The 13,700-nt window shown below is 38.6% G+C and overlaps 1 pseudogene; it reads left to right on the forward strand.

The window, feature by feature from the left end:
* Window positions 1-5,981: 5,981 nt before the first annotated feature.
* LOC142426687 (olfactory receptor 4K15-like) lies at window positions 5,982-7,606 on the forward strand (annotated as a pseudogene).
* The last annotated feature ends 6,094 nt before the right edge of the window (window positions 7,607-13,700 follow it).

Raw genomic sequence — 13,700 nt, forward strand, 5'->3', positions numbered from 1 at the left:
AAAAAAATGATCAGGGCAAAGACTGTATAGATGTGCTTTATACAATTGATGTATGTATATGTATGAACTGTGAAAAGAATTGTATCAGCCCCAATAAATTGTTAAAAATAAAAAAAAGAAATATTGGAACAAACTGATGCAGCTCTGGAAGCATTCACTGGTTGTGTTAGGCAGGGATCTCTTGAGGAAAGGAGACCAGGAAACTTATAATTCATATATATGAAGATATGTTTATACAGTGGGAAGGAATATAACTGCCAATTAGTCCACAGAGCAGTACAGAGGGTTCAGTTAAACTCACTTCTGTGGAGCAGTTAATATACTGGAAGTCCTTCAGCTTACATGTGCTGCTGTGTCCAAGGTCAAGGGAGCAGACAGCAGAGTCCTCTCGTGGACAAGACAAGCAGATTCTACCCACAGGCAACCAGCAACAGGGTGGGTCACAAACAGTTAGGAGTTCATGAGCTTAGCTAAGTTTTGCAGGCCTGGATAGGATGTCAAATGCAAGCATTACACGGCACCAGCCTCAAGCTCAAGCATTGTACCTGGAGAAGAAGGTCAAAGCAGCCTTAAATTCTAACGACATGATCCACAGGCTGGCCTGGCCCACAGGTGGTGTAGCTTACAGGTTGATGCAGAGAATTTAGCTACAGCAGCAGCATGAATGCTCCAGCACAATCCAAACATCAGAAAGCAAGAGAGACAGGGACAAGCCTTGCAGAGCCATTTATCTCTTTGCCCTCCAATCAAACTGATTAAACCCACATGTTCCTATTGGCTAGGTTGGCACAATAATCCTAACTAAATCACACTGGTCTATGTCAAGAAATTTGGAAAATTGCTACCTGGCCAAGCAACTAAAAGGAACCATTATTTGTGTCCCTCCAAAGAAAGGTGATTCAGTGGAATGCAGAAACTAGCAAACAATATCATTGATGTTATTATTGTTAGATGTTGTTGAGTCAGTTCTGATCTCTAAGGACCCTATTTACAACAGAACAAAACAATGCCCAGTCCACCATCCTCTCAATTGTTTTTATCTTTGAACTCATTGTTGCAACCATTATGTTGATCAATTTAACCTGTTGAAGGTCTTCCTCTTTTCTCCTGGCTCTCTACTCTTCCAAGCACACCACAGTATATTTTGCTGATCATCAATCAAACACAGCTGCAGCAGTATATCAAGAAGGAGCCACAGGAAATTCAAGTCAGATTCAGAAGAGGGATGAAAGAAGGGATGTCATTGCTGACCTCAGAAGAATCTTGACTGAAGCAGAGAATACCAGAAAGGTATTTCAATGTGTTTTATTGACTACGCAAAGGTGGTTGGTTGAGTGGGTCATAAAAATTATGAATGACAGCTGTAGAAAAAGAACGAGGAAATACTGAGTGGTGTAGAAATCAGGAAAGTATGTCAGGGTTATATATATTTTTTTTTTTTTCAGGAAGGCTGATCAATATGTTGTTCTAACTCGGTTCTAAGTGGGTTCTAACTCCGAAAGGCCTATAATACAACAAAACAAAACACTGTCGGTCCTGCGCAAAATTTAAACATCCAGTTACGTGGCTATGAGCCAGAATCGACTCGATGACAGTGAATTGGCCCAATAAATACATGTCCTAAAGAAAAAGAGGAATATATAAAATCCCTGGATAATGATAAGACTCGAAAAACATAAGCAACTTTATTTCGGCGACAAAAGTTTCCAATTTAGGAAAGAACTCAGACAGACTACAGCCCACAGAAAGTCCCAGTAGTGCTCAGGTAGGTAACAAGTTTTGAGAGCACTTTAGGACCGCCCTCTAATCTTCTGTCTGCAATGAATGACTTCTAGGAAACCTCTGGCAATGGATAACACTGTTTCCTTTACGTGGATATACCTTTATATCCACTAAAAAGGATCGACCTTTTAGTGGGTAATACCGTCAGACTTGAGAATGCGGAGGGGTCCTAATTCCGAATCCAGGGTCAAGCTAGCGCCAAGAAGCCCAGATGCCCAGGTGGGCGGTGAGAAGCACAGCGAGCTCAAGTGCCCCGCTCCGCCCCGCCTCGCCCCGCCCCGCCAGGCCATGGAAATGGGAGGTGGGCTCTGCTCATCCGCGGGGTTCCTGGACATTGGGCAGCGGTGGCAGCTGGAAGATCAGCGCGGCTCCTGACGGCCTCAGGACCCAGAGACCGCCCCCCCCCCGCCCCCCCCCCCCCCGAGACTCATACCATCCGCCTCTCCAGATTCCCCTGGGTCCCTCGCCCGCCAGGCGCTCTGGGCCTGGCCCACAGGGTCCTACCTGAGTTCTGCCCCCAGCTGCACCGCCCAGGGTTATATCTTTTTATCATAATCTTTTAATCTGCATGCTGAACAAGTAATCTGGGAAGGTGGGCTGGAGGAAGAAGAATGCTGCCTAAGAAAGGAGGAAGACTCATATCAATCTGTGATATTCAGGTGAGACAGCTCTCTTTGCTAAACCTGAAGAATAGTTGAAGCACTTATTGGTGAAGATCAAAGACTACAGTCTTCAGCATGGGTTAAAACTCAATGTAAAGAAAACAAAATCCTCATAATTTGACCAATGGACAACATCATGATGGATGGGCAAAAGATCAAACTTGTCAAAAATTTCATTTAGTTGGATTGACAACCATTGCTCATGAAATCAGCACCAGATGTATTAAAGGACACACTGCTTTGGGCAAATCTGCTTAAATAAACCTCTTAAATGTTATAAAAACAAAGATAACACTTTGAGTACAAAGGCTTGAATACTCCAACTCATGATATTTTATATTGCCTCATATGCTTGCAGAAGATATACAATAAATTAGAAAGACTGGGGAAGAAACAATACATTTGAATTATGCTGCTGAAAGTACTAGGCAGATTATTTAAAAGATTTTTTTAACTTAAAGATCATTTTATTGGGGGCTCTTACACCTCTTATAACAATCCATACATCAAGTGTATCAAACATATTTGTACATATGTTGCCACCATTCATTTTTAGACATTTACTTTCTATTGAGCTCTTTTGTCAGATCCTCTTTTTTCCCTCCCTCCCCTCCCCTATGATCCTTTCATAAATTACTATTATTTTCACATCTTACACCAACTGCTTTCTCCCTTCCTCCACAGTTTCTGTTGTTGGTCTCCCAGGTGTCTGTGGTTATGTCAATTATTGCTATTGGTTCCCTCTTTCTCCCCTTTTCTCCCCACCTTCCCCCTACCCTTTTGGTATCCCTACTCCCAGGACTGTTCCTGGATTCCATGTGTTGTGAGCTCTTATCTCTTATCTGTGTTTGTGCACATGCTCTGGTCTAGCCCGCAGTGAGAAGCAGCACTGGGATTGTGATGCTAGAGTGTGAGGAAGCCTCAGGAACCAGAGGATTATTGTGTGTGTTTCATCAGGGCTTTACTGTGCCATATTGACTCATCCTTTCTTCTTGACCCTTCTGTGGGGGGAATGTCTCATTTTCTAGAGATGGGTTTTGGGTCTCTAATCCAACCCCCGTCATTCTCAACAATATTTTGTTTATTTGCTTGTTTGTTTTGGGTCTTCTAATGCCTATTATCTGATCCCCAAAACACCTCATGATCGCACATGCAGGCCTATTTCTTCCATGTGGAATTGTTGCTTCCCTGCTAGATGGCTGCTTGTTTAACTTCAAGCCTTTAAGACTCGGGACAATATATATTTCGACAGCCAGGCACTATCAGCTTTCTTCAGCACATTGTCTTTTGTCTTCAGTGATTGTGCCATGAGGTAGAACATCAGAGAATGCCAGGGTGTTAACAACAAAGTGTTCTTGCATTGAGGGAGGGCATGAGCAGAGGCATAAAATCTGTCCACTACTTCATTTTATTGCCTAATAAATAAATGTACATAGGCAAATACCTCTATATTTATGATTTAATATATTTACATATGTAAACACCTCTGCTTATACCTCTATCCCTGTCTTTGATTACTAGATCTTCCCTCTGTTTCCTTTTACCTTCCTCCTGCCCCAACATTATGCTGGCCCTTTTTCTGCCTCTTAGTAATTGCTCTCAGCTAGATTGCTCTTGCTCCAACACCCCAAGATCTCTGACTCCTCCCTGTTGTTGATTTTTATTCCCCAGTTTTTCTCCTTCCCAAGGCATTGTTTGCTCACTGCTCCCTTCCCCCACTTTCTTCTCACCACCCCCACCCCCAATTGCCCTCTGGGACTGTTGGTCCCATTGCTTTCTCCTCACACTTGCTTCCAAAGTTTATCTTCTATAGGGTAAGTAGGCACACTAACAACCACAGAGACCAAAAGACTGAAAAAAAAATTAAATTGTACATAAATCCAGGTGTGCCCTTGACCGTTATGGCTATCTCTGGTCCTGGGGGAATTCCAGGAGCTGACTCTCCTAGCCTGAAATTTAGTAATCTTATATCTAAAATATTCATTTAATAAGAACCACATCCTTTTATTTTGCTTTCTGTTCTTGTGGCCAGTGGTCATCATACTTTGGATGGGGATGGCCCAATGGAATTTTTTTCTTGCTTTTTTCCTGAGATTCATAAGAATAAACTTTAGTCTAATGCCTTTTTATATAAACACTTTTGTTAGTCTAGTCTAAAATTTCAAACTAGTCATTTATTTTGATTACTACTTAAGAAAAATACATTGTTATACTTATAAAACATTCATAATAGTTCATCCAATCTTTACTTATTTTGTTATGATTCTATTTAATTCCGTTTTAGTTAAATCACTTTAATAAAAGTTAACTTAATCTCTAACTTCCAAAAGGAAGCAGCAAAGGCAAGTTAATTCTCCACAAATCCAATGAACCACCTCGCTGGCATGCAGGGCACCCCGCAGTTCACTGAAGTCCGATGTGCAATCAGCCTCTGGAACTAGCTGAACCGGTGGAATCAACTCCCTCGTCAGTGTGGTGTTTTGTTCTTTAAATGATACATAACATTTGAGAGTAACAGAGAAGCTCACCATAAAATATCGATTCAATTGATCAGATGTTCTCTGATGAATTTTCCATTTTTTCTTAATAATAGAGGAATATAAGTAAAGATTCAATTCAGTTCTTCATGAGATAACACATGTCTCCAAACCTATTGGAAATAAAGTGTTTATAATTGGTGGTGAGTGGGCCCCAGGGGAAAAACTGGGAGTTGTGGGAAAATGGGAAATATTTTGGCTCTCTGGATTTCAGCCATTTACTACAGAAAACACCTAATGACTAGGATTCTCCATGGAACACATCACCTTCTGTCATCCCAGTTCAATCCCCAGTCCTGAATGAAATAGATAAATGATGAAGAGCGAAAGAGGTGTGATAGAGTTCCAAGAAAATGATGAGGTCTAAGTCAAGACCTGTAGGAGCTTTGTTACCAGTTCTCTACAATATACATACATCTGATTCATTTCTATTGCAGAAGAATTTAATTTGAAAGACAACTAACGTTCTTTCAACTTTTATAGTGTTTGCAGATAATTGAATCAGGTATGCTGCTTATTTATTTGTTTGTTTGTTTATTTGCCTTTTGCCAACTATTCCCTTGAGCTATTTGCTTGAGATTTTCTCTTTCAAAAGTATTACTTAGGAATTTCACTAAAAGAAAAGGAAAAGTGGCTGAATGACATGTAATATCTAGACATAAATTTTATACATATGAAAAATATTCACATCTCTGTTAATCTTGTAAATAAAATTTGACTTTGGGCATAATAGAAAGTGACTTAAATATCAATTTCTGAAATATCTGGATTGACAGCGTGATTAGTTCTAAGGTTTTCTTTCTGATACCCCAAAGAGAGGACACTCTACTGAAGCATAATCCAGTCATTTTTATGAATCTCAGTTCCTGCCAACCCTGACTGGCACCTAGAGAAAAACGACATTGCATGAGGATTTCTAGCTATTTCATTTTTCCCCTTCCCATAGTCCATTCTCCTCTCATATACTTACACAAAAGACAGTGACTGACAAAATAATACGATGATCAAGAACAAGAAGGAGGTGTGTTCCTTTGGATAAACAGTTTGCCTCCAGAAGAGAATGCCCTGCTCACTCAATGTGATAATTATTGCTTTAAATATATTTTGGGCTGGTTCAGTTTTGGTCATTTTGGACTAGCATATGTTACTCGCTCACTTCATTCTTTTCATGCTCAAGCTTTTGTTAGAATCTTTGTAAAATGTAGTATAGCCAACACCTATTTTGCAGATTTATAGCCTCAGAAACTTGAAAGGGAGAATTCTCTTCTGTCCTATGTGGTTGTTATGAATTTAAGTTGACTGGAAGCCATTAGGCTTGGTTTTGTTGTTGAGTCGGTTTATTGGGTTCTTTAAGCTGTAGTGCAGTTTTTTGTTTAGCTTGCTGATGTCTAGGAGATTAGATTGACCTCAGAGATTTAAACACAGAGTTGTAAGGACTGCTCTGAACTTCACAGTTATGCATTATTTGTAAGGATATTTCAGAGAGAATCTGTATTTGTCCAACTATAGATAAAACGCTTAAGAATCGGAGTGCATTTAAATCATTTTGTACTTTAAATGTTAAGAAAGGCTCTTCGGATTGTGGGTTCCTTTTCTTGCTTTGTTAATAATCCATGTTATTTTCCCTCTTATGTCCTTTCTTGCAGCCTGAAAGCATGGGCCAGGCAATTCTTCCAGGGTCGCTGAGTTTGTGCTGCTGGGTCTCTCCAGTTCCTGGGACCTCCACTGTTTCTTCTTTGTGGTTTTCAATTTCTTGTACATTGCCATTGTTCTGGGGAATCTCCTCATCGTCCTCACAGTTATTTCTGAATCTGCCCTGCACACCCCTATGTACATCATACTGAGCAATCTTTCTCTTCTTGATGTGTTTCTGGCCACTTTTGCAACTCCCCAAATGATTCATGATTTCCTCCATGAACCCAAGACCATCTCTTTTGAGGGCTGCATGGCCCAGATATTTTTGCTCCATGTTTTTGCTGGCGGTGAAATGATGCTTCTTGTAGCCATGGCATATGACAGGTATGTAGCTATATGCAAACCTCTCCATTATGCAACCATTATGAATGTATGCAAATGTACAAGTTTAGTTGTAGGCTCTTGGGTCCGTGGGGTCATACACTCCTTGAGTCAGTTGGCATTCACTGTAAACTTACCTTCCTGTGGCCCAAATATCGTGGACAGTTATTATTGCGACCTTACTTTGGTCATTAAACTTGCTTGTATAGATACTTATGTCCCTGAAGTGCTGATGCTTTTGGACAGTGGCCTGATGGGGGTGACTTCTTTCTTGCTCTTGCTCATCTCCTACACTGTCATCCTGGTCACTGTGCGACGTCGATCATCAGCGTGCATGGCCAAGGCCCGCAGCACCCTGACAGCCCACATCACCGTGGTGACCCTCTTCTTTGGGCCCTGCATTTTCATCTATGCCTGGCCTTTCAGCAATTTTCCAGTGGAGAAGGTCCTTTCTGTGTTCTCTACAGTTTTCACCCCTATATTGAACCCTGTTATCTACGCACTGGGAAACAAAGAGGTAAAATCAGCAATGCACAAGCTGAAGAGCAGGATGTAAGTTCCAGGCTCCCCTTCCAGCAGGCTCTCTCACAACCAAACTTGTTGAATTGAGAACACAATGAGGCTTGAGGAAATTTAGGCTCTACCCTTTTCTTGTGACTGTTAATGTTCTTAGTTTATTTCTTTAAGATGATACATGCAACATGTGTGAAATATTTCTATTAAAATATATATGACTATGCAACATCTAAATGCAGTATCTGTATTTGTATACATGAGTATATAAATATATGTATGATCTTTAGTATATTTAGAGCAGTTAACAATTTATATTTTTAGTGTCCACACTCTCCTATACATAAGTAGTGACAGTATATTTCAAAACCTAGTGTTCAATTTATATTTCATTAATTTAACTGTTTGAATAATTAGGTTCACAATCCTACTAGCTAAACTCAAAAGGATATGCTGCACCATGATCTAAAATAATCAAATAATTATAAAATCTAGTTCAATCACAAAAATAATCCCTTCTGTACTCTTTGTTTCAGACATTTTTCATTAAAATGATCTACAGAATAATACATCATGTAAAATTTATTTTATAAAATTCAAAGTAACACTTTTCAAATCTACCTTTAATTTATAATTTCCTCCTCATGGGTCTCCACAGACAACATTTTTATTCAACTTTTAGAAGTCATTAGATATTGTTCAGATATAACAGCTGTGTTTTTCCTTTTTACATTTTATCCTTAAAGCCATTTAAATATGTTAGTTGACCAGTTTGAACTTTAGACAGTTGGCATTTAAACGAAGTTAAAATAGAACAAGACCCACAGTACACATGTTCTGACACAGATACTCATTTCTTCTTAATGTGGTGTCTGTTCATTGATTCCAAGGGCATCTGAACCAAGCAGTAGTTAGCTATTTTTGACCCCACTGATCTGAAAATATGCTCTGATTATACTCCAACTTTCTTCAAGGTGGTTTTATTCTAGAATGGGGCAGCTGATAAGAAAATGGAGTCAGATATTTGTTCTGTGGCTGTTTATATTCATAGTTTTCATTCACTGTGATTTTTTTTAATATAACTCATTCCAGGAACTTGCCAAAGACCACCTTGGTCTTTAGCTTGGAAGATCCCTCAATTCTGCATTCTACTTGATTTTTTTTCCTGAATCAGCAGTAATTAAAAGAGTGTGTGGATAGAAATGACTATTTGGAGGCACACTGCATGCAAATTCCTCTTATAATATGTACAATAGTGTAAGGTTCTCTCTCTATGATGAGGGTTAGTTATTAGGGTTCTCTTGTAGCTTTCTTTCAGAACCCACACAAGTCATTGATTTTCTTAAGGCTTCAAACCAATTGTTTAGTTCATTTTCATAAGAATACAAGGGTTTCCTTGGGAATAGGTGCAATCAGGATTGTACTACTGTATGCTTCAAATGGGACAGCAGGGAATAGACATGCACTACAGCTTGGGCCCTTCTGTTCAAAAAGCACTCCCTAAGGACAGATAAAAGAATTCTTCAGTTCAATGAATATATCTTTAGAACATTATTAAGATCTGAAATGCACCTAGAAGAGGAACTAATGATGTGGAGGAGGTCCCTCTCCCAAGCAGAACAGTGACTAGGGCAGCACTCAGAATGGGAGCAGGGGATTCTGAGAAAATGATAGCTCTTGAACCCTAGCCCTGGGCTGGAAGACCCAAGAACTCTCTACTATTCTGGTTGTCAGTGAAGAGCTTCCACTTACCCAGCTTCTGAGGGTGGGTTTCTCCCTTCGACAACATTGTGTGAAGGAGATGAGGTGACAGCAGACTGTAGTGATTGACAGGCAGCAGTAGGAGTGAAGTCCCTTCGCACTGTAACTGTACTTTTGAGTCTCCGATCTTAGGAGTTTTTTGTCAGATATTTTAAAAGTTCCTAATAAATATGAATTTAGCAGACATTATCTATTTTATTATATGTGTGTTTCATCATTTGTACATTTTATTGTTTTTTGGTATTGTCTGTAAATTTATCAAAATTTGCTTCCAAATGTTTCCCAGATTTAAATTAAGAAGACAAAAATATATGCGTGTTCTAAGGTTTCTTGATTATGTTTTTCAAATTTGCCTTTCTGAATGTCCTTTTCACTATATACTAAGCACAGATTTTTTTTAACATCATCGAGTGTAAATATTTCAATCTAATGATTTAGTGAGAAAGTTTAATAACTGCCGTTTTATTTTACATTTCCTTGATTTCAAATGAAGTTTTATCTTTTGCTAATCATCTCTCAAATTGCATACCCTATTAAGATGTTTAGCCTCTACTTTAGCTATGAAAAAATGAGTAAACCTTTTTAATTTAATAATTTATTTGATTAAAAAAAATGTAGTGAAGAGCAAAAGTCTCTGACAAATGCATAGTCATACATCCATTACCCCAGTTCCATACAATATAGTTCTATCCCTTCAAAGTTGACCCCTGCTCACTTTAGACTGATAGCTCCTTGCCACTCTACACAACCTGTGGTGTCCACTCATTCATTTTCCTTCTTGAAGTTTTGCCCTTTCTAAAGTATCATATAAGTGCCTTTTTTTAAATAAGCAAAATGTATTTAACATTTATTCACTTCATTTGTCGATCAGATGCTGTTGTTAGTAGGCTCATGTCTTCTATCAGTGAAACGTTTTACATTGTATGGATGTGCCACATACTGTTTTCCCTGGCACCCTCTTTATTTGGAAGGTGTTGCTCACATTGCCCTGAGACATATACATGGAACATTTATATTTATATATATATATATATATATATATGACAAATTACTGTATATAATTTTCAGATAGATATTCCTTCTCTAACATGTGATGTTGTCAAACATTTCTTTCCAGTCTTTGATCTTACAAATTCTTCAATAGCTCCATAGAAATTGGGCAGCAGTGTTATTCTCTTTAGGGAAGACAAATGAGAATTCAATTGTGTAATTTCTGATGATTAAAGTTAGGAATATGCATCAAGCAATGTCACTGGGAATGTCATTGGGAAAGGTACAGTGTGTTTTATCTTCTATTATGGAATCATGCATGCCTAAAACTTGTCTTTGCTGTATTGGTAAACTTAGTTCTCATGTAAGAATGAAACAGTCACATTTCTCTTTAAAGGTTTAATTTCACTCACCGTGATAACATAATTTAATCACAGTTTCATTGGTCCTGCACTAATTTCTTTTTGTGTGGGTGGGTGGAAATATTTTTTATTGTGGCAAAATATATGCAACAAAACATTCTCCGATTTAATAACTGCTATATAAGTCGGTGCCATTGATTATGCTTCCTGTGTTGTACAACCATTATTGCTGTCCTTTTCAAATTATCCATGGCTGTTAACATGCACTCCATGTCCCCTAAGCAAAAGCTCTTCCTCCCTCACCCATGGTAATCATTGGTCAAGTTTGATTTCTTTCTTGTTGTTTAGTAGTTTCCTTTATATAATAATCTCATCTTACACACTTCCATAGTTAAATTGCCTTTAAAAAGAGTTGTATATGCATCATCACAATCAGTTTTAGTGCTCTCTTACCTTTACAACATTCATTGATTGCTTCCTATTTCTGCTTACCATCTCCCCAATAAAACAGTGCACCAGCTATTGTCTCTATGCTCATTGTGTACTGCACAAACTGGGAAACAACAGAAACAATGGAAATGAAAACAAACAGAACAGAAAGAAGAAAACAATAATAACAGAAAGTTAAAAATAAGAGTAAGGAAGAAAAGACCACCAGCAATATTTACAGAGCCAGAGAAGAAATTTCTGTTGTGGAACAAAGCAAGAAATATTTTGATCCTGGAGCAAAGTCAGGTTGGGTCAAGAGGGAGGTCAACTGACCCAGTATCATATTGTACCATGGTTTGATCCACAATAATCAAGTTAATAATAATTTGTGTCTTATCGTTAAGCTCTTAGAGTCCCTCGCCTGTGCTGGAAGAGATTGCCAGAGGGTTAATGGGACTAGATTTTACTTATCCATCTACCAGATAAAGGACTTTTTGGTGGTTTGAAATTGGGATGATTATGAATGAAGTTACTACAGTCAGTTACAAGTTTCTAAAGAGGTGTTTTCATTGCTCTTGAGTACATGCTTAGGAATGTGATTTCTCAGTTTTATGGTAGCAGTATTTTAAACTAACAAGAAAGCAAATATAAAAAGCCCATGTTTTATTAAAGTATTATTGATATATAATAAGACAATAATATTTTGCTTGGATAGATTGATGATGCCCCAAACCACCATCACAATAAAGAAAATGAAATAGCTCCTTCCCCAAGTTTTCTCCCATTCCTCCCAACCCACTATTTCTGGGGACAGGGAAGGTACAGTTTCTTTCATTCAGTATTATTATTTGAGATTCATCCAAGTTATTGTTAGCTTGTCTCTTATTGGCTAAGCAATGTGTCCAGTGTGTATACCATAATATGTACCCATTAGCTTGTTGATAGTTATTTGTACTATGTCAAACTATAGCATTTTTAAAGTAGGGGGAGATGTAGAATTTCTACTCCTTCTTAAAAGTAAGTGATAAGAGTTGTATCAGTACCTAATAAATTGTTTTTTAAAAAAGAGTAAGTGAGGCATATCTTCAAAACTTCCAGAATTCCCTGGTGTACATCTAATAGATTATCTCTGTCTGACCAGGTTTTCAAGTCACTTGCCCTTTGTTTGAAGTCAGTTAATTATGACTAAATGCCTTACTCCTGGAAGGCAGTGGTGATTCTAAATTCCCATTGTTCTTTGGTGCCCCGAATTGGTTTAGATTCAAATACACCCTGCATACAATAGAATGAAACACTGGCTTGTGTTGTGCCACATTCAGAATTGTTCTTATGCCTGAACTCCTCTATGCAGCCACTGTGTCAATCCATCCTGTTGAATGTCTTCCTTTTTACCTCCTCACTACTCTACAAAGCATGATGTCCTTCTCCGGGGACTGACTCTCTGCAGACAATGTTTAAAGTACTTGAGATGAAGTCTCACCATCCTTGCTTCTAAGGAGAATTCTAGCTGCATGTACTTCTTCTAAGATATGTTTGTTCTTTTAACAGTCCATGATACTTTCAATATTCTTTGTCAGAACCATGCCTCAATAGCATCAATTCTTATATCTTTCTTATTCAATGCCCAACTTTCATATGCATATGAGGCAATTGAAAACACCATGGCTTGCGTCAGACCCATCTTTTCTCCAAGTAACATCCTTGTTTTTTAACACTCTGGACAGGTCCTGTGCAACAGCTTTATCCAATGCAATGCATCTTTTAAACTCTCAAATATTGAACCCATGAGCACAGATTTTGGATCCAAACATAATGAAATGCTTGACAACTTTATAGTAGTTTCTTCATTAATTATGATGTTACCTACTAGTCCCATTGTGAGGACTTGGGCCTTCTCGACAGGGAGTAGTAGTCCACACTGATGGACTCATCCCTTGATCTTTATCAGCAAGTGCTTCAAATCCTCTTCACAGTCAAAAAACAAATTTGTGTCATCTGTATATCACAGGTTTTTTATTTTTAAGAAATCATTTATTGGGGGTTCTTACATATATTATAACAAACCATATATCAATTATCTCAAGCAGACATGTACATTTTTGGCATCACCAATTTCTAAACATTATCTTTCTTCTTGAACCCTTTGATATCAGCTCTTTGTTTTCCCTACCCCCCTTCTGCTGTGCTCCCATGAACTCTTAGTATATTAGGTATTGGTATTATTACTCATACATATCTCACACTTCCCATTATATCTCTCTACCTACTAATCTGCTGCTCTTCCCCTGAGGCAGATTATTCTACCATCATCGCTATCCACTTCCCCTGCCCTTCTTCCTCCCCGTACCCTTACACTATCCTCCAGGAACTGTTGCTCCCATTACTGTTTCTGAGGGGCCATGGTCTTTCATGAATTAGGTACACTGAAAGCTCTCATCTATGCCACTGCCTGCCCAGCGGACTTGTGAGATTGCACTGAGATCAAAATAGTGGGGGCGGAGAGTGGAGGGGAGAGGAGAAAGATTAAAGAACTAAATGATTGTGTTGTGTGTTTTGTCAGTGCTAAACTGCCCCCTGGATCACAGGTTGTTAGTCAGCTATCCACCAATCCTGATGCCGCATCCTTCTTCGTATAATCTAGGATCTCT

Source organism: Tenrec ecaudatus, chromosome 14 (genome assembly GCF_050624435.1).
Source record: "Tenrec ecaudatus isolate mTenEca1 chromosome 14, mTenEca1.hap1, whole genome shotgun sequence".
In the NCBI taxonomy this organism is placed as follows: Eukaryota; Metazoa; Chordata; class Mammalia; order Afrosoricida; family Tenrecidae; genus Tenrec; species Tenrec ecaudatus.